The 22,992-nt window shown below is 36.7% G+C and overlaps 1 long non-coding RNA gene across 1 annotated transcript; it reads left to right on the top strand.

The window, feature by feature from the left end:
* The first annotated feature begins 2,659 nt into the window (after positions 1–2,659).
* On the top strand, positions 2,660–21,703 carry LOC122177243. Its single transcript, XR_006178017.1, has 3 exons — positions 2,660–2,699; positions 16,667–16,828; positions 21,605–21,703. It is a non-coding gene; the product is annotated as an uncharacterized LOC122177243 (long non-coding RNA).
* Positions 21,704–22,992: the final 1,289 nt, after the last annotated feature.

Genomic DNA, 22,992 nt, shown 5'->3' with positions numbered 1-22,992 from the left:
TACTTATCCAAATAATGTGAACTAATCAGTACACCTCAACAAGTGAATACTTGAGGAAAGAATTCGTGCTTTGTTTAAAAAGTTGAAAGAATTAATTGATCAATTTCTGATAATGAAAACATTATAGGAAATTGTAGTTTGATTATGGAGCAGGAGGAGAAGCAAAATGTACTGGTTGCCATTCTCTTCATGAATTGGTGCCTCTTGCTATGCATCCTGTTGTGAGAGGTCTAACTGACGTAGTGTGTAACACAGTTATCACTGTTATGCACAGCTCTTATATAATACCCATCTACTGTTAGAGAGGCCTTTAGAGGGGATGAATCAATAGTCAGTGGTTAAAATTCCTTGAGTAATTAATCAAATCCTTTTCTTCTAGTATTAAAAATGTGCCATTTTCCAAACAGATTTCTGAAAAGCTCCAAATTTCTATGAATTTTATTTGCATATGGTAATAATCCTTTCTCTCTTGTCCTTTCAGTGTCCTTCTCCCTTCTTTTCCTTCCTCCCTTGTGCTTACTTTTCTAATCTCTGTTAATCATATAATAGAAACAAATCCATATAAACATCATAGCTATTCGAAGTGTTTTATCAAGACTATCCAGCAAAGCAGACACAGTTGAACCTCATGGCACCTTCCATTTTTATAGGGCCTCTTTGCTTCCTTTGGCTCCCAAAAGAAGGTGGAAGTGCTGAATGTATCTCAGGTTTTGTAGCTATTCAGTACTGCTAACGGAAAAGATCTACCAAATTTCTAACAATTTCCTACTGTGTTTTAATATTTCTCTAGAAGAAATAATTGAAGATGCCAATTTAGTAATGCACTTTAACACCTTGGCAAAATTGTCTTGATAGCTCCAGGTTTGATTTTGCATGGGTTTTTGTTTTTGTTTTGTTTTTAATTTTTGTTTGTTTATGCTGCATGTTGGTTTTTAAACATGAACTAATGTGATCCATTTTTTAGTTCACAGAAAAAATTGCATATCATATTTTTTTGTACGGCAAGGGGTTCAGAAACAATTTCTTCCATTGACACTACGTAATCATGTGGCAAAAGGCTTACCTCTTTGCAGTAACTGTCACAAACCCTGTTCTCATTCACTGATACATAGCATTCCTGATAGAAACTCCATTTTCCTGGTTCCTAGACAGGAACTTTTTATCACTTTTTAAGGTGGAAGCTGTCGCAGGAGAAGAATGAATGGGAAAAAAAGTCAGGCAGGTTGCTTTATATATAGCACTATGAATTAAGTCCTTCAAAGCTCATAAATCAACATTAGCAGTCAATGGTTTTTAAATGGGAGTTTGATTTTAGTTCTTGTCTTGATTAAAGAAATTCATGTTAACATTTTTTGGTTTTCCTCAACAACAGCAGAGCTGGAGAATCCCCAGCAGGAGCTGGCACCAGGGACAATTCTGTAAGCTCTGTCCTGGTGGGAGCCTCTTTTGTGGCCAGAGGAACTGTAGGTCTGTGAGCTATCCTGGGTTCTGCATTTCAAATTAGAGCATTGGAAACCCTATAAATAAAACAGAACATCTTTACAGAGGCAGGCATTTTCTGTTCTCAGCCTGTAACCCAGACACAGCTTCCACTGTTGTTTTTTATTCTTTTTTTCCTAGCAGCTTTTTAGAGGAAAGGGAAGGTGATGCCGTGAATGTATCTGCATGTCCCTTTTTACAGTACAGTTGAGACTATATTCAGATCCCTGGAATGTACACAGTTACAACATCTCTGAAAGTTTCTTTCATATGGTTAATTTCAACAGTAAATGGGTAAAGCGATCACGTTACTGTTCCATGATTTATTGGATAGGCAAAAAAAACACTGCATCTTTGTCTTTCACAGATGACTTCACAGACAGCAGAATTCAGTAGTGCTACCCCTCTTACTTTCTTTCTGAATTCTGCATGTCCTCAAAGGATGTGGATCTTACAGTAACACATAAAACACAGCTTATGCAGAAATAGAATTCCTCTATAATTTGTACAATATGAAATTTTAGTAGTTTACATTGTAAAAATAATGTGATTTTATTTCTACTGTTTTTGCATATTCTTATTTCCTTTACCATATAAAAATGTATTATTTTTTTCTATAAACTTCCCTTTATAACTTTAATGACATTCATTTCCTTCAATTGTATTTAAGTATGCTGTTTGTTTCACTGATATAAATGACTAAGAGGATTTCAAAAAAGAAAATTAGCTGCAGATGCTAATTCTGTTTTCAATTTTGTAGTAATTTTTCAAAACCTGCCAGAAACTGAAATTTGGGAGGAGCCTGATGTGAGACCACCATTACAAAACTCAGTGGAACTGGGCTGTTCCTGAGAAGAAAATGTCCACACTTGCATTTTGAAGTGAATCATATATCCCCATCTTAAAGGCAAGGTAATTCTTCTCCTCTCATTTCAGCTAGTAGTACGTGGATAGAAAATTTATTGATCAATTTCATACTCAGGAAACACTCAACAGTATCACTAACATAACTGCATACCATGTAAGGTCAGGACTTTATGTTTATCCTGTTTCATGTCTGCCTTGCCTTTGGAGTGACGTACAAATTTTGTCTGAAGTGCTGAACCACATGTGCTGGCAGTAGCTGGACAGGCTCTGTGTACTTCATTGTGTACAGAAAGTGCTAGTTGGTTGTTATGTAAGCACATGAAGTTTGGATGGACATGTTCAGCCTCTTCTGGGTAAGTTACATAGAGATTTCTTGGATGTCACATTCTGATTTGATTCGTTCATTATAAATGCTAATGTTGATAACATCTTTTTAATTGTAAACAAGAAAGAAGAAAAATCACTAGTGGCATTTTACCTTTTTTGTGCCAACTGAATGATGCCAGAGTGCACAGAATGACAGCAGAAAATTGAGCATAGCTTCTAAAACCAAAGAAAAGTAGTCTTGTATTTCAAAGGAATTCAAGTTGGTTATACTTCCTCTTATTAAAAAACAAAAATCAATGTATATGCATATATATATAAGGCAAGAAATGAACCAACCAAAAACCTGTAAACTTTGCTCTAGTGAATGAGTTCTTTGGCAGTGTGTGGTAAAACTAATGATACCTCTCTGATTCCTTTAACCTGTTGTCAGTGTATATGGTTGCCAGATGAATGACATATAATATGAATTTTTTTAAATGTACATAAAATGTAGTCTTGTATAAAGAAATATTTCCCTGTAACTACTTCCCATAAGAATATGTTTAACACAGGCTATTTTTTTAATGCCAAATACTTAAGTTAAAATGCTTACCACCAATTAAGCGTTTTCAGTCAGAACACATCTGTATCCTATAACTCTACAGAAATAGGGTGCTGTCCCGTATTAAAAGGGATTTACTCCTTGTAGCTTTCCCAAGACAGAGTTGGGGTTTGAAAAAGATCTTTAAAACAAGAGATGAAAATGCAAAAAATACTGTACTTCATTGTTTATTTACAGTGAAGTTATATACAGGAGATTAAGGAAAACCCTCCTGCAGTAGGCTAATTTGAAAACACAGAAGCATTATAATACTTAGAATAGCATTAGAAGCATTAGAATAGTTTGCTATTTCCCTCTGCAGATGTTCACTGAGAAATAAAATAATTTCAGGTCAGATTGCCACTTCCTCCAGACTTTGTGTCCCTATAGTACCTCTCCCCTATGGGAAAAATATAATAATGATATGAAATTGCCTCACTTGTGTTCTCAGAGGGCTATAGCTGTGTTCACCTAGACACAAGTCAATGGCTGGCAGTTGCAGCTGGGCATTTCTCTCTCATTCTTGGTCTTCCTGTTCATGTTCAGATGTCTGGTTTGGCCTGGGATAAAGAAATGAGGGGCCTGAAACACCAGGGTGGCTTTGATAGGCAGCTCTTTCAGTCTTGTTAGTATACTTGGGTAGAGCAGAAAGAGCACCTAAGTGCCCAAACTGAGGTCAAATGGCACCTCAAGTCTATAGTCAGGAGCAAGCTCTACTGAGAATATATGTGCTATTTTAGTCTTTGTAGTCATACGTCAATGATTAAGTTCTTTACAGAGAGAGTGGTGAGGTGCTGGAACAGGCTGCCCAGAGAGGTTGTGGATGCCCCATTCCTGGACGTGTTCAAGGCCAGGTTGGATGGGGCCCTGGGCAGCCTGGTCTAGTATTAAATGGGGAGGTTGGTGGCCCTGCATGTGGCAGTGGGTTGGAACTTGACGATCTGTGATGTCCCTTCCAACCCTGGCCATCCTGAGATTCTGTGTGATTCTATGTCCATGCATCACAAACCCATATACCCATATGAATGTAGTTTACTTGGGTCTCTGGAGACTACTAACTTATTGCAATCTTTAGTATGGAAAACCTGCATGTATGGCATGAACGCTTCTGAATGACTTCCCTACATTGGAGAAAAAAAAAAAAAAAAAAAAAAAAAAAAACAAGCCCAAACTTGCTGCTTCCTATTCTTTTAAATGTAGATGTCAATTGTGTGTCACATCAGTTACCCAGTCATAATGAGCTTCTTTCAGATGATACATAGAAGTTCTGACAGCTTGGTGATTTTTATGTGCATAAATACAAACATACATAGACACAGATAAACCTTCATTTGTACTAATTAGTTAAGCAGTCTAGTACCACTGCGTCAGGTTATCAAAAGAGGACTGAAGTGCAACATGCCCTGTAAAGCATGAGTTTTTCAACTTGCATGTGCCTTGCTCTGCGTCAGGTGAGTGAGTAGACATTCCCTAAAACAAAGTGCTCTTGACTCTTAATTAGAAAAGATTCTATAAGAAGCTATCCAGAGTATAAAATATTCATGCAAAGGGATTTAAAATATCATCCACTTCATATTATTTTAGTAGTAAATTGAAGCTAGTCACATCTAACAAAATTATAAAGTTAGATTAGCAGAGAAGGAATCGGCACTATTTCAGCATATACAAAATAGTTCTCTCTGGCCCCATTAACAGGTTCAAGAATTGTAACAGGGCTCTCTAGATTTCTATTAAAATAGTATATACAGTATGATTACAATACGTTATATCTTTATATAATATTTATTCATTTCCCCCTAGTCTTTTGAACTTTGTAATCCTTTGGTCAATTATTTTCAGAGAAGGAAATTGAAATTTCTTTCATGGCAACTTTGACAAATGTACAGCATATGTATTGTAGAGCACTCTCGTGGGAGAACTTCAGAAAGAAAATTAGTTCCGTCAATATGCCATGAGATCATTAGCCTAGGCCTTCCTGAATCTTTTGGCATGGCAAACATACAAAGGACTCTTTCATCTTCGTTGCCTGCTTAGAAACATTGTCTAAGATCAGTATTATTATCCCTCTTAACTACCTCTCCCATCACTCACCCTTCCTCTCCGAGCATGGATTTAATAGAAAAGGTACAGTTTCCACACCAAAAAATAAGTAATAGAATCTGTGTGTGTGTGTGTGTGTGTAGAAATATACATATGTGTATATATATCACTATAGGAATAAGGAAGGAGTACTAGACCCTATGGATCTCACATATTATGGCTATATCTTTCTTTAGGGTATCTTTTCCTGTCTTGACTCTTAAAACCCAAGAAGTCAGAGAGACCATGCAGCCCAGCTTTCACCATCTGTGTTGTCCAAACTGTCATAGGCCATGCAAACACACATCCTGAAGAAGGGTTCAAGAACCATTAAGTTGCACTTAATGATTGTATGACTCTATGATACACACACACTCACACAGTTTAGAGGAAGAATTACAATCTCACCAGGCAATAGATGTCTTCCATTTAGCAGCAGGCTGAAGATGATGATAAAATCATTAATTCTGTCAATATAAATGCTAAATAGAAATGGGAAATTGGATTCTGTCTTGTGTCACATTTTCTCTAGTAGGAAATTATAGTGGAGAAATTGAATCTGATGAACCTTCTGCTTTTATGGCCCCTCATCAAAGGTACAGCATATAGCCTACAATAAATAGCATGACACCTCTTAATTAAACAATGCCATTGTTTAGCCCAGAATACGTGTGTTTTTTGCTTGGCCAACTTGCAAGCTACAAGCTCCCATAGGGATCGTAAAATAAAGAATAAAATAAAAAGGCCATAAAGTTAACCAAAATCAAATTAACAAGCCTGCACTAATTATCTCTGGTATTATAGCATTGCAAAGGTTGCTATAGGTTGACAGATAATGTAAGTGAGCTCATTAGTAAAGTACTGAATGTTTTAATATTTGAAAAGAGAACATTTATGGCTTTTTGTCTATATATTGTATGCTTTGTACAATTTTCTAAATTAGCATCTTAGGTTTGTAAGTTGAATTCATAAAGGCACCATTTCTGGTAGAAAATGACTACATCATAGCTGAGAAAGCCAATTTTAGACATACGTGTACTGTTTGAATATCACACTAGATGATTGCAGGGGCTTGCAGAAAGAGTACTGAGGAGAAGGAGAGGGAGAGAGCATGTGTGTAGTAAATGAGTCTGATATGATAGTGGGGGATCAGTCACAAGAAGAATATTCAGAATTTTCCTTGTATACCTGTGATTTAAATGTACTGCTTCCCTGAACATGTAGAATACTTGCTAGTCATTGACATAATTCAACTTTGACTAAAGACTGTACGAAAAGATTTTTACCTTTTCTATGCTCTTTTCACTTACTTTAATGGATTTGTCCTCCAATAGGAGAGAAAATACCAGCCCCTCCACCTCACAGAAGGCCAAGGTATTAATAAAGATCTCTTAACGCAGTCAATGGCATGGTTGCTAAAAAAAAACATGCTAAAAACCAAGCTGTTGTGTCCCTGTTCATTGCAGGGCAATTGGACTAGATGACCTTTAATGGTCCCTTCCAATTTAAATGATTCTATGAGAAAATGATTCTGTGATTCCGTGATACAGGAGAGACATGGACCTGTTGGAACTTGTCCAAAGGAGGGACACAAAAGTGATCCAAGAGAAGGTAGGTAGTCTGCCCAAGAGGGCAGACTTTCAGTATCTAAAGGGAGGGAGCTCAGGGTGGGTGGAAAAGGGGGCTATAAGAAAGAAGGGGACAGATTCTTACAGATTCTTTAAAAGGGTCTGTTGTGATTGGACAAGGGGAAATGGTTTCAAACTAAAAAGAGGGGATATTTAGATTGGATATAAGGAAGAAGGTGGGTTTTTTGGTTTGTTTTTTAGGATGAGAATGGTGATGAGACAACGGAACAGATTTCCTTGAGGTGTGTGAATACCTCATCCCTGGGGATATTCAAGGTAGGGGATCTGAGCTGTACGTGTCCCTGTTCATTGCAGGGCAATTGGACTAGATGACCTTTAATGGTGCCTTCCAATTTAAATGATTCTGTAAGAGAATGATTCTGTGATTCTATAAGCTAAAAAATTTTCTGTGAAAATTTTCTGATAAACTGAATTATTTTGCTCATGCACTCATTTATGATTTCCTTAAAGCTCAATCAAAAACTGTTCGAGAAAAAGAAATGCTCTTCTTTGTGTCCTGAGACAGTTGGCAGTCACAATACTTTGTTTTCTTTACACCTAAGTGCTATGTTTTGGAATGAACAGCTCTGTAAAGTGAGTTATTCTTTTCATTATTACTAATGAAATTACTAATTTCTTACTTGGAGGCAAGTAAGAAAAGGAAAACTCAGTGCAGAGAGAGGGCACTTTGCAGCACCTCGCTGCTGGGTTACAGAAGGAAAAGCAAAAATCTCTCTGTAGTTGCCCAGAGAACCCAGCTGCCACCTTCTGCAGAATCCCCACCAAAAGGCAGCAAGCTGCCCCTGACTCCCGAGTTATCCCCATTGTCTTCTGTTTGTCTCTGAGTGTCCAGTCTTTCAGGTTCTGTGACACGGCCACATACATCCAGGGCTCTTCAGTGTGGCTTTACCTCTTTTTCTGCATTGCTAAAATCCTACCAGCTCTTCCTAGCATGAGCTTCTAGGAAGACCCAGTGAGCTGGAGGTAACACAGAGCTGGACTGTACCAGGGGCAAGGAAAGAAACACCCTAGGGACATGGGGATGTTTGTGACCTGTTAATGACACCCGGGGAAGGAATAATCACTGCCAGTGGAGCCAGGCATGATTCTTCTCTTCTTCAGTGGAAGAAATAGGGAAGATAGGAGGGATTTTGTATTCCTTTCCCCCTCATTTCAAGCACTGAAAAAAATCCATTCTGAGTACTCTAGACTATCTTCCCATTCTGCTGCTGTTGAACGAAATTTGGTATTTTACTTAACTTTGAACAGATATGTATGCTCTTATTTCATGTCCAAGTTACCTTCCAGCTCTTCATAAGAAAGATAGCCAAATTAGTACTCAAGAATTGGCTTCGCAAGAATAAGATCTGGATTAAAAATCATGCTAAAAGCAGTTGTTTCTTGTAACTCCTAAGTAACACTAAAAGATCTTGTTGAACTCCCGGATGCACAGAGGCATTTTAAATGATGCATGTTTCTTTTACTAGCTAACCTTTTCCGATCTGTCAAGTCATGTTATCTTTAGGAATCAATAAACTCCCAGTAAAAGAAACTAAAAAAACACAGAATTCTCTGAAAGACCTTTCTGTGACTATGAGTGCAAATGATGGAAAACTCTCAACTCAAATTACTGTTTGAAATATCATTATTCATAAGGGCAAACAACCCTTTTGCTATGGCCATTAGCCTGAATATGAACAGCATTAAAAAGTGCCACAGCTGAAATATGAAACCCATTGAAGATGAAGTGTATACTATGGCTGTGTTCATATGCAGCATTCTTGACTGCAGTGTAGATATCAGGCTGGAATACAGAGCAAGTCCGATTACGATCAAAAAGACAGAACTGATAACTGACCAAGTGTCACAGATATATTTTACTGTGCTTTCGTAACTGAGGGATTGTTCCAAAACTCAATGTGTACATGGAATATAAATGTGACTAACATTTTGAAGGTTTTTTTTTTTTTTACTGAGTGTAGCATAATGAAATTTGTGTAAAAAGACAAAATTGTTATCACATGGTAAATTTAGATATGAAGGTAAGCATTTGGTGAGAAAAGAAAAAGCAATGAGGGAGAATCATAGAATCATAGAATAGTTAGAGTTGAAAGGGACCCTTAAAAATATCTTGTTCCAAACCCCCTATTAAAGGCAGAGGCACCTCCCATGAGACCAAATTTCTCAAAACTACAACCAGCTTTACTCTGAATGTTTCCAGGGAGGGGACATCCGCAACCTGGCTGGGCAACTTGTTTCAATGTTTCACCACCCTCACAGTAAAGAATTTCTTCCTAACATCTAGTCTAAATCTACCGTCTTCAAGTTTATAGCCATTTCCCCTCATGCAGTTACTACTTTCCCTTATAAAAAGTCCCTCCCCAGCTTTCCTGTAGGCCTTCTTCAGCTTCTGTAAGTCGTCTATAAAGTCTCCTTGGAGCCTTCTCTTCCCTAGGCTGAAGAGCCCCAGCTTTCTCAACCTGTCCTCATAGGAGAGGTGCTCCAGCTCTCTGATCTTCCTTGTGTCCTCCTCTGGACCCACTCCAACAGATCCATGTCCTTCTTGTGTTGGGAGACCCAGAACTGGATGCAATAATCCAGCTGGGGTTTCATGAGAACAGAGCTGAGGGTCAGAACCACCTCGTTGGACCTGCTAGTCATGCTTCTCTTGATGCAACTCAAGATACAATTGGCCTCCTGGGCTCCAAGCACCCATTGCCAACTCATGTTGAGTCTTTTATCAACTGACTTTTTTTTCAAAGTGTGTGGCAAATTCTGCAGCTCTCAAAACCCTTGCTTCAAGTTTGGTATTTCTGCAGGACATGTAAAATCAAAGCTATCATGAGGACGGATGACTAGGAGACATAGTAGGAAAACTTCATAAATTTCCCATTTCCTTCAGAGATTCTGGGCCAATGAGAGGATTGTCCCAGCTGCCAGCCCACCATAGTTCTCTTTAAGATCTTCACAAGCATTGCAGGCACAGCCTTAACTGGCAGCCTGACATCAGTTCACAGCTTTTATTGGTTCTAAATTTGCATTTATACTTGCATCAGTGAATTCTGTGGTAACCTTTAGATATAATTATTTTCACTCATATTGGTATTTTTTCCAACCTGTTCTACAAGGTAACTCCAGCAGTTCCCCAACCTACCACATTCTGGGTGTCTTCAACCAAAAATGAGTCCAAAAATTACATACATCAGCAAAAAAGCTTGGGGATACCTATACCTCATCATATTGACTTCTATATCAGTTTAAGCCTGTCAGCTTCAGTACTCCTGCTTGTCTGTACTATGAACTTAGAAATAGGGTTTTAACTACATAGCTGCTGTTGCACTTTGGGAGCCTGTAGTTTTCCTTCTTGGGGCTGGGACTGGACTCCAAGCATTAAGGAATCCTTTGAGAAACCTTTTGGGTGCTTGACCTAAGGGTGAAGAGAGATTTGCATGACTGTTTTGTGCCTTTATGTGTATGAAGGATTAACAATCTTCATTACACATGCTAAAATTCTCTGATGGAATATACTTTTTTTAACTCCCTATGCAACTTGCTTGAAGACATATAGCTTTTCTGAAATCTTGAAGGAAAGATGTAGAGCAAGACCACAAGAGAAATGACTTGTAACCTTTGGGTGGAGTGCAGGAAGGTATGTTAGAAGTAAACCTTTTGAACTTCTCATCAGAGTTGGCTAAGAATCTTCAGACACTATTTTCTTTTTGCTTACCTACTAACCTCCAAGTTGAGAATGCTAGTTTGTACTTTCTTGTTCAATTTCACTGAGCTGAATATTTCAGAGGGCCTCTGTGCTTTCAGATACCTATTTAAGAGTCAGTGATTGTGGCAAATTATTGGATTTAAAAGTTCAGAATACGTTGGACAACAAGACTCTAGATTTTAGCTCTTAAATAGCATAATATAACTCCAGTAAAAGGGTCAGGACACAGGATAGATACCCTGTGTTGGTAAGCTGCTCTGCATAAGAAGTTGATCTGACTCTGACTTTGATCATAATTTCTGTATTAATTTTCAGTTTTCAACTGGTTTAAACTAAATCCATGGAAGTCTAATGTTTTGCTAATCTGTGTAATAAATATACAGATTAATGTAGAATAGAGAGACAATATCAAATGGTGTCAGATACTTGTGACTTGAATCATACAGGGAGTGTTGTTTGTATGCTTGTTTTTTTTTCTCTTTGAAACTAGCTATTATGTTATTTATGAAAGCTGATTTTTTTTGCATTTCAGCTGAATGGAAGACTGTGTGCAGACTGACGATATTTTCCTTTTTTTTTTTTTTTTTTTTTTTTAATAATATTCCCACTAGTAACATCATTGTGCTTGCACTATTCTTTTTTTTCCTTCTGAAATACCCAGAATTATTTTGGTGCTTGTAGAAATTTAAATGAAAAATACTGCTTGTGAAATCATCCATATAATAAATGTAAAGCAGGTCTGAAAATTTGCTAGCAGAGTGGCTAGTATGAGTGTCATGTTGTGTGGGAGGCATGTTGCCCAATTGCTTTCTTTTTGTCTGTCAAAAATACCTTAGCAGTCTGCTCACTGATGCCAAACATAAAGCACAAAGAAATTCAGGCCCACTTGGAGACCACCTCTAGACTGAGAAGAAACATATGCTCCAGAAGCAGCATTCTTTTTCATTTGTTCAGCCTGGCATAATCCTCACATTCCCGGACTGACTCTTGTCAGGATTTAAAAATGTATACGGGGGCAGCTGGAGTAGTTTCCGTTCCACTTTATTTAAGCTCTACCTCTTAGCCTGCCGCAGACTTGGCAGACAAATGCCAACCTTCTTCAATTCCAATAGAAATGACTGAACCAAAACACTGATATTGATTTTAGGATGATTTAGTACCCCTGTGTTGGGACGAGGTCTATGAATTCTTTTATTCATGTCTCTACAGTAACAATTTAAATTGGCAAGGATACACAGTTCTTCAGACTTCATCTCCAATTCATATTAATAGAATAGCCCTTCTTTTCATTAGCTTTATAGCTGTAAATGAATGATTCAGTATGGGCCATGTGCTTTGTTGATGGCATCAGGCCATTCCATCCTGTATTAATGGCATACCTTTTTTTCTCTACACGTGAGACTTTCTTTACTTGTTTTGAAGCATTTAACGTACCTTGGCCTCAAGTTTCTTTATCGGTGGTGTAATTGTATTTCAGGGGAACAATTTACACAGATCTATGGCAACAGACCTGTAATTGCCCGTAGGAATAGGAACTGGCAACAACCAGACAGACAGACAGATCCTGAGACTGTGCAAGAGAACTGCTAGTCCAAATCAGACTTAATACAGATTATCTGTACTTAATGTTTCAGATTTCTTTTTTACTGCGCTGGAAGTTTATGTGTGCAAAGAAGGCAGAACAGGGATGCACTCATTAGAATATTAATGTATGTGTGGCAGCATTTCAGTTTAACTAAAGAGAATGCTGCAAGACAATTACCAACATAAATATCCACATAGTAGCAACATTCAGAAATGATATTGCTATCTACGATTGTATTGGACTTAATGGAACAGATTTGTTTATGTGAGGAAATGTAGCCTCAGGTTCTTGTCAGGTTGGAATGCAAGCAACAAGACAAATGTAAAGCCAAATTTCATTTCCATTTAATTGTATTTGTGTTTGTGGACTCTAAGTACATTAAAGAGCACATGAATACAGTTGTAAATCCATCAGCTAGTGAACCCAGAACTAAATAATATTAAGCAGACTGAAAAATATGATAACAGAATTGAACACTGAAACAGATTTTGAGAATGCTGTGATTTCTATAATAAGATTCACCTACCATAGATGCCTAGAGCATGTGTAGATTTAACTTAACTGGTAGAGACAAATACTCCAATATGTGTGGAGTCAAAGGGTTATCCTTCTTAGAGAACTCTTGTATCCTACATCTTCTGACCTAACTGCAAACCTTAAGGTAGTAAACACATTTTCTCACTTCTTGGTTTCTGTAAAAAAGAAATACCTAATTTAGGTTGTTTTTCTTTATTCCCATTTTCCCGTACTTTCTAATATTCAAGACTGAGAAGAACTTGGTCTTTTATATGTTTTATATATATTTATTTATATTTATTTATTTATATATGAAATTAATTCCTCAGTCAATGCTTCTTGTTTTGGGGAATGGAGGTACTAATTAGGACTATTTTGAATTTATACTGTTGAAAGCCTGACTCTTTTTTATTTCTGTGGTCAGCCTTGATGTTATAGTTCTACATATATGCCATGCTGTCTGTTCAAAAAGAGTTCAAAACAAAATAAGAATAAAAACATGCAGATGATGACCTTGTCTTCAGATAGACGGCCTAAATACATCTGGTTTCTAGCATTAACCTTTGGAATTTACACGTCAGCAAGAAAAACTCAGTTTGAGGAACTGAAGGTCATGTGCACAAACACAGATTGGAGTTTAGGACATAGAGAATCAACACAGAGCCTTTCAGTTTCTAAGAATGAATTAGATTCTCTGTGTCAAATTTCTATATCATTTCTGATAATAATGAATCCCCACAAAACATAATGTAAACAAAAGCAATGAGAGTTAAAAATAAAATAAATTCAAATTGTAATCATTCTTTATATATCAGGGATAATGTTGAAAAGGAAAAAAAAAATCAATCAACCGATAATTCCTTACACTTTTTCACTATCTGTTCCTTGAATTCTTCACATGGTATCTCTTGAATTGCCATTTAAAAAAATTACAACTTTTGGCTTTACAGCTACTGAATAAAATGGCCAGCCAGCACCAGTCAGTGGAAGAGTATCTTTTTTAGAAAATAAAAAGAAGACATATTTTTGTCTTCCCTCAATTAAAAGACTGAGATCTTACTCAGCCATGGTTGAAGATTTGTGATGATGAAAGCGAAATACAAAGGCTTCTCCAAAGCAGTGCTTCTTGTTTTGTTACATTGGCCCAGAACATTGGAGGTTAGTGGTATGGCAGTAGAGATTGAAACTTCCTGAACTTCCAGCCAATATTCTGTTACATGTTGTTGCCATGTGACAGATGGCAGCAGAGAGGCAGTTTGATAGAATGGCATCTGACATGGAAGAACGTATGAAGCAAAGCTGTCTTAAGGAACATAACGTGTGTAGAGTTTTGTGTTTGTCTGTAAAATCCGACTACACCAGCAGTAACGCTAAAAACAGAGCAAGCAAAGGTTATGCTCATTGATTTGCAGGTGTTCATAGTGTTATGAACTATTGCAAGAGGAACACACCTAAACGTTTACCAGATGTGGCAGAGAGGAAAATGACATTCACAATTAAGCTGGAAAAGGTGCTTGCTTGTGCTGTGTGTTTGGTGGATATCATCTAGAAACTGATCAGTCCTGTTGATGAGCAGTGGTCCATGTTCAGTGACTGCAACAACAAGGGAGGGAGAGCATAACTTTGCTTTCATCCTGTCTCTGCTAAATGATTGTATCCCTGTGGAAGAAAAAGCTAACAGCCACACTACTACCTGGTGTAACGGTGAGCTTTCCATATGCTTCCTCTCTGCAAGACCCACTCCAGCTAAATTTCAGTTTAAGAAAGACTATTGTATTTCTTTGAATACTGAATCTTTAAAAACACTTTAATAATAGCAAAAAGTAATATGGCATGCTACCAGCAAAAATATATTAATCAATTTAAGAATAATAAAAAAGTCATTCAACTGATGGAGAGTACCGGTTTGGAAAATTGAAAGGGTATATATTCTCCAGCTCCACTTTCATTCTGAATGCTAGCAGTGAGTCATGTTAATATCTGACTACTCCAGAGAAGTTACTGTGCTGGCTTATAAAAGCAATTACTGGGTACAGTCCTTCTAATCACAAAAAAAGTCTTGAGGCCAGTTGGTACTATAACAAGTATAACTCAACAGGATTGGATTTTTGGGGGTTGTTGGTTAAAAAGAAAAAATAAGTGAAAACCTATTAGTTTAGGTAGAAACAAATTATTTGAGATGACAAGGGAAAGAGAGAACTTTATGACATAAACAAAAGACATCATTCTATTTTCAGTTTAGACAAAAATTTTCCATTTCTCCAAAATAAATTTGCTTTTTTTGTTCTGTTTTTCCTATTAAGATCAGTTTCCAAATGGGAAAGGACACTTCAAAATGCTTTTAATATGCTTCCCCTCCTCAAAGTAAAAGGAAATATTTTAGCATATTTAAGTATTTCCCACCCATATTTTTTAACTGATGTGACTTGCTGAATCCACCTTGAGTTTCCTGAAAGTTTTGGCTAGGGCACAGTTCAATTTTCCACTGACTTCTCCAGTCTTTTCAAAAATGTGCCCAACTTTGATCAGGTTTTCCCTCATGAGAAATAGATATGTCCATCTGACAACAGCTAATACAGAAAATCAGAGGTGTGTTACTACAAGAAGTGGCATGAAATTCTTAGGCAATTAGGATGTTTAGGAGGGAAAAGGGTGTTGAGCTCAGGCTTGGCCTCTAGTTTTATGTCCCTATGATTTATGAAATTATTTGGAAATGAAATCTTGACAGAGTGTATAACAGGTATTAATACCTTCTATGATATATATGGTGGAGAGAGCTTATGTAATCACCGATATTGAACCATTCACATGGATAATATGCAGAGAGAGTCTTGAAGTCTGCTTCCCTGTCCTAGAGCCCTGTGGGCTTTAAACATCTTTGAATCAAGATTTTCCAGAGTGACTTGCAAAGTGAAGTCCAATCTGTGATGCTTACAGAGATTTAACATCTTTCTTCAGATAATCTGCTTCACCTCGTGTTTTACTTCTTGAATTCAGCTGTCAAAATTGCATTAATTTTTTTGCAATTAAAAAATATGATTAAACATTTAATATAATAAAAATCATCAGCATATTAGAAAACCATGGAGAAGTAAGAAGAAAAACTGGATAACTGTCATGGTTATCATGCTTGTTATTATCAACACTGTTTCACAACACTATGTTGATTTCAAATGGTGATTTAACATAAAGATATGTGGGTTTTAATACATTACTTGTGAAGATTCTTTCTTGTAAAGCAAGAATAAGATTATTTCATTTAGGCCCAAAGGGTGCTTTTTGTAAACAGGCTCCTCATTGAGGACTGTCGTTTTAACAGTGAAGAACCATGATAAGTTAATTGTGCCTGAAAATCCTGCTATGAGATAACATCTTGAATAATGAATTGTTTATGCAGGCAGAAGGAGGCAATTGCATCTGAAGGGGTATTGATCTTTCAGTTGTGTTAAGGATGCAGTGCTCTTAATTGGGCAATTTGTTTTTTTGTTTTGTCTTGGTTTCACTGTTTTATATTTTAGCAAGAAAGGTTACCATTTATTGAAGTTCTTACAGCAGTAATGAGATTGTCATTTAACCTAATTCTGTTTGTTCTACTGGTAGAAATGTTTTAATACTGCCATATTGATTTTGTTTAAAATAAAATGCTGCTTGTAACATCTCTGGCAGCTGCAAGAGCAGAAGCTCATTTTCAGCATGAAAAAAAAAAATACCTACAACTTGCTATTTTTCAGATACAAAGCAGTAGAACAAAAACATGAGAGGGATGAGAGTTTTTCTTTATTTTAAGAGTGAATTATACTGGAGGAAAGAGTGTAGTTGAAATGGTGGGAGGGAAGAGGGGAGGTGTGTTTGATATTTGGGTGTTTCATGACTTTTCTTTCTGTAAGTTTCCTTACTATAGATGAAGCCCAGTGGGAGGATAGCAAACTCCAGGACTCTAGACTCTTAAAAACTCAGCAAAGGTGATAGCTGACTGACTATTCTTTGATGACAACTGCCTCTGTAGACTTCTTGGCAAGTTCCTCCCTGGAAGCCTTCCACCAGAGACTGTGAGTGCTCTCCATCGAACAGCCAGATAGCTCTCATGCTTTGTGAACCGTGAAAGCTGAACTTTATTCAGAGTATCTAAGAACGGAGCTCATGTCTTGGAAATCTATTTCAAAAGCTCTGTCTCTTCTAACCATTAGATACACTTTGATTAAATCAAGCCAACTTTATTTGCCTGATGAAATAACTTGGTCTCTGACATATAAGATAATGTTAATGAATATTGAACTGCTATTAAAATAATATCCAGGAAGAGAATCCTCTGTACGATCTAGTTAAGCTTAATATTGTTTGACATTAGAGAAGAATGTGTTACAGATAAAGGATGTCACCTGAGGTGCATATAAAAGGGAAGGAAATGGGAAACTTTCAAGAAAATAAGTCACTGACAGAGCAGACTCCCTGAAAGTTTGCTGCAATGCAATGTGCTGAGAGCGAGCTGAGAAAGAGTTGAGTTTGTCATATTATCCAAGTGGAGTATGTGCCTTCTACTGTCAGAACCTCTCTTCTGCAGAGCCTTACTATTTCCTCAAGTATGGATACATATTCTTCTCTGACAGCCATTGTGAAAATGATGATATAGTCCAGGCAGTACTTGAATTTCTATACAAAGTTATCCCAGACTAAATTATTCATACAGTACATATGAGCTGGAGCCCTGTTGGCTTTCTCTGCTCCAGTTGCAGCTGTTTGTCCTAGAGAAAGGACAATATTGTCCAAGTCCAAGTTTTTTGTTTTTTGTTTTTTGTTTTCCAAAATGAAAGAAGAGAAATATGTCTCTCATCTCGTCCAAGTAAATGTCTTCTGGAGAGTGAAGTGATGAGAAGAAGAAAGGTCATTATAGACATATCTTGTGCCTAACGTAAAGGTTGGGATAGAATTTTGCCCTTGATTGATAAAAGAAAATTAAATATAGTTAAGAAATTATATTAGAATTTAACTGGGCTTTGACCAAGTTCATAGGAGCTGGTATTTGAAAATATGATAGTGGTAAAGTTTCTGTACCCTCTAAACACTAGGCTGTGAAATAGCTAATCCTGTCCAGTTATCATGTGTGTGTTGACATCTGTAAAACTTTGTCATATCTGACCAATTCCTGTTGGAGCCAACTCATTCTTGGTTTTGGCCAGGACTCAAAAATACCAGAAATCTCTCCTGTCCCTTCTACTTCCTGAGAAGCTGGGCTACCTGTGCTTGAGGCCAGCTCTGGTGTTGGCATTTGCCTTCCTCCAGCCATACATAATGCTGTGGCAGAAACTTGCCTTACTGACTTGATATCCTGGCTTAATACAAACATGGTGAGCACTTCTGACCAACCCACCCTGAGTGCTCTCACAAAAGGTGCCCAGCTCACCTCACTGGGGTGCTAGGATGGGCCTCAGCTGGCAAGGGCTCCCTTCCCAGATGAAGCAGCTGGCTCTTACTGTGCCCTGATGTTTTAACTGTAGGTTAAGTAGTTTGATGGACTAGTATAATATGTTCCTATTTTGGGAAGTTGAATTCTTTTAATAACCTGGTCAAGGCGAGGGCTTGAAACACAGTCTTTCTCTGTAGACAATTTCATTCTTTGTGTGTGTGTTCATGCATACATGCATTAGTCTGTACTACAAAGAAGAGAAATAATATACAGTGCTATATAACTACGAGAAGTACTCCAGTCTTCACTAAAGAGTTGGGCAGGATGAGAAAGTTAATATGGCTAACACAGTAACAAGAAGGTGGGAAATAAAGACAGCAGGCAAAAGGGTTAGTAACTATTTATGTGATCTGAATCAAGCTGTCTATAGTAATCCATGAACTGAAACAATGACAGAAACTTTGTTTAATGAAAGCTAGGGAAAGCTTCAAATGCTTTTGACAAAAGAAAGGACAAAAATTGGGATGAGCAGCATGAAAAAGGAAAAAAGAGAAGAACTCAAATAACAACCAACTTTCAAATCCTGGAAAAATTAAAAGGATAGTTTTAGAAATCAGGAAGACAAAAAAGAGAAATATGTAACAATACACAGTGATATATTTTTTTTGACTGATGATAACAAATCAATTTCTTGCTGTAACATGAGAAAAAGAGTTGACATTTAATGAAATTTTCGAAATTGTATCTCATCTTATAGAAAAGGTAAGGGAGATACAGCCTAGCTGGTTCTCTCATAAAAGCAAATGTGAGAAAGTGTCCTTGGTCCCCTTTTTCATTCCTGAACTGATAGACCTATGCCAGTTGAACAATCACATCATCCAATACACCTTTACTTTTTCCAGGGACAGAAGAAATCATCTGTCTTTTTATATCAGCAATTAGGATTACTGGGTGTCATTTTTCCCTTCAGTGTTCAAGAATCAATTGCTTGAACACTATAAGCTGGTTGAAGCTGAAATTGTGGTTGTCAGAAGAAATGGTCACATTTTTCCTTTTGCCACCTTTCTCTCTTTTTTTCCTCCTTTTTCTCCATCCTATCAATTAAAAAGGTTTGATTTAACCTGGATCAGTTCCCTGATTAAGTCAGCTGCATGGCTATAGAAATACTTGTGCCAGCATGACAGTAAAGGGTAGTAAACAAGTAAAGATAAAACTTTGCCTTATGTTACAGCTAATGTGAAACTGAGTTTAGCATAACACATTTGCTGCCTGGCATGTCAGCTAAACAATTAAATGACACTGCACTAAAGTGACTTCCTTACTGTCATCTATTTCTCTTCCCCTCTCCCTATATCAGATGCAATTAGTTTAAGCTTCCCATGCCTAATACATTTTTTCCATTCTGTGTTTAATCACAATATCCTGTCTCTGCAGGTGCACATTCTTCTTTGCAACCATGGTTGTGTTCATGCTGGGGAATATTTTCTAAAAGCATGTGAATGCACTCACTGTAACTTTTCTGTACACAGTGACAAAAAAGAATACACTAAAAAGAATCATAAACAGATGAATTAAAAAATAGTGAAGTATGAATAGAGAAAGTTGAAAACTTGTGATGTTTGAAAAGTTCTTTAAACTCTTCCTGTTTTTGTTATCTCTATAAAATGATATTAAAAGTACAAAAGCTGAGTCACAATACGTAACAAAAGTCAAGTCCTATTTTAATAGTTGCAAAATGAATGGGTTAACGAACCTTCTAGATTTGTATTCAGTCTTCTGGTATGCAGAAAGTTGTAATTTTTTGCTACTGAATATATCATTTAAATATGTGATTGATTTAGGCTCATTTGTTGGGTTTTGGTTTGCTTTTTTATACCAAACCCTTCTTATACCCAACTCCTAGTGAAAACAGGCACTGGAAGCTAGAAAGTCAGGACAAATGTAGAAAAGCATACACGACAGAATTCTTTTACTTGAGGTAACAATATACAGGTCAAGAAGACACGGAAAGAAGAAAAATGTTAAATGATTAAAGATGTCTGATGAGCAGTAGCCAAGACAGAACCCTTCAGAAAGAATTTTTTTTTTTTTTGCTTGAGACTTTTTATAGTGCTTATGCCAATGTAGATTCAACTCTGCTTTGTGGATTTATTAGAATGAATGTGAGGTACTGTGGGAATGCAATTTTTAGTACCAAAAATCCATGTCAGAGTTATAGACAACAACAATACCCAAACAAAGGAATTTTGCTTTACTTTTCCTTTCCATTTTGAGGTTGCAAAAGAAAAACAAGTAATCTAGCTTTCATATGAGGGAAATACTGTTTTTTTAACTCATAGTTTTGGGAGAAAAAGGTTTTCTGAAAGCACCAGCAAGAGAAATAACATTGTATCTTTGTCTCTTAGGTAGCATTTCATTATTTTCCCCATTTACAGTATGACTTAAGCAGATGTTATTTAACTGAGTGTACACAAATGAAACATTTCATTCCAAGCTGAGAAAAGTTTTTGTCTCAAGGTTCTACATACTTTTTAGAAACCAAAAGCATTGCGTGGTTAGCTTTTGAATCATTGAGGTTAAATACAAATAAGCAAGAAAGCCACATCAGAGAAATGTTTATAGCCTAAATAAGAGTATGGGCAAAAAAATGGAAAAACTTTAATTACTAGTGCCACATATAATCTACTAACAGAAATGCAACACTGTCAATCATGACTGATGGACATCTGTTAGTACAGTATGTACTTCTATATTTATATGAACAAAAGTGCATTTGGCATCACAAGAGCTGGACAGGTTGCAACATTCTAAAATGATAGGAAAACTCTAAAAGAAAAGGAGAAGTAAAAGATTAAAAGAAAAAGGGGGCTGAAGTTGCTTCCTTGTGGATAACAAAATACTCTGCTGAAACTGAAGTCTTTTAAGAAACTGCTTAATTTTGGCTAAGATTTTAAGAGTCACTGTAATCTCATTATTGTGAGGTAGAGGTAAAGCAGGGATTGTCGCTACTGAAGGTGTCAGTTTGTTTCAGAAGTGTCCAAATATTTCCAAACTGAGAGGATCTAGTAATCCTGGATATGATAACTTCACCAAATAATCCCTAAATTTGAGTCTTAATTAGTCTTATTTTATACTTGGCTTCAGAAACAATTTTTATTTCATAAGAAGGCTAGTCATTTCAAGTAATCTAGATAAATTTTAATAGAAAGATAAATAGGAAAATCTGTGTTATAGGCTCCTGTTTGAAAAGCAAAGAAAAAAGCCAGCTAATTTTACTATGAGTAAATTCATCTATATGGAGGTAGTTTGGAGGTACATGTTGTTGAGGGGTTTTGTGGCATTTATATGCGGTTATTTGTTGTTGTTTTTTTTTCCAACTAATATATTAAAACTGTACAAAACTTTGTTTTATTTTTTCCAGAAAAAAAAGGAGGAAAGGTATTTTATGAGTCTTTGCACCTCTGGAAGAGTGGTAATGGATAAATATAAAGCTGACAAATGAAGGAAAAGCAACAGCAAGTACAGGTATGTTAATGTTAATCAAGGTTAGTGGTTCATAAGTAAAATAGAATTCCTGAAAATAAAGCTGAGCTAGACATCATAAAGTCTTTTAAATTGGGAAAACAATACTTTCAGTTAATAAATAAGAATAAACACAAAGAAAAATAAGGAAATTAGTGAGGTAACCATGTAATGAACAGAATGAATAGAAGAAAGATAATCTAAATGCAGCCCTGAAATGTCCTGAAATGAAAGTATGAACACATTACCTTGGTTTTCAGTAGAAGTATTGGATATGAGAAGAATTAAAAAAGGGAAAGTTTGAAGAATTTGAGGAGATAGAAACAATCACAGATGAAACTGGAAGAAAATTTCTAGATCATGATGTACTTAGTTTGGGGGAATCTGCCTTCGAACCTTCAAGAATCCTTGAAGATCTAGCTTATGGCGTTATAAACCCAGTGGCAAAGCCCTGAGGACACCAGCAGGCCTTGACTGGCTGTGGGCAGCCTCACCTAGGACCTTCTCCGAGGTACTCTCCTACTTATGAACCAGTCTAGAAGCCCCATTTCAGTTCAGAACTTCTGGCTTCGCCTGAGCTACATTACAGATTTAATTTTAATTTAATTTTTTAAGTATATTTATTTTTCTTCTCCTTTACTCCTCAGTCCCTGACTGCTTTTATGAAACAGATTAACTCCGCTGTGTACTGGGTGTCTCACAGAATTCAATCTCATTACCCTAGAATTGAGAGGAATCAGGGCAGCTTGGATTATTTTATGAATTACGCAATATTTGAAAGGTAGACAATTCTGGTTTGATCAATATAAGTGATTTCTTAACCACTGGTTTTACTGGATTGTAGTACTTGGGGATTTATGTCAGTAATATTGTCATTCAAGTTCAGTTTGTTTCAATATCTGTTCCTTTAGAGAATAAGAAATGGGATTTTCTTTCAGGTTCTGTACAATAGAAGCATATTTTATTTCATGTCTAAATGGAGTTATCAATTTGTAAATATAAATTAAAGGAAAAGACAAAGGTGTAGTAAGAAAATAGAAAACACTTGGGAAGCGCTTTTAATACTTACTGCATTTCAGAGCCAGGGTAGCCTAGTTTATAGAGATGGTTTACATATAGAAACAAGTACCTCCCCATGCGGGGCTGTCAGGTTGGTAAGACACAGAGCAGTAAATCAGCTGAACTGCACCATATATGTAGTAAAGCTGAAGAAGAGGCAGGATGGGGTCAATGTGCTGTCTTGACCATATTGTTTTAATGATGTCAGAAGAGTCATTTTCCCTTGGG

This window comes from Lagopus leucura, unplaced genomic scaffold (assembly GCF_019238085.1).
Source record: "Lagopus leucura isolate 7727_CA_CO unplaced genomic scaffold, USGS_WTPT01 Super-Scaffold_100001, whole genome shotgun sequence".
NCBI lineage: Eukaryota > Metazoa > Chordata > Aves > Galliformes > Phasianidae > Lagopus > Lagopus leucura.
The sequence above is the reverse complement of the archived record's forward strand: the minus strand, read 5'-3'. Positions and strand labels throughout refer to the sequence as shown.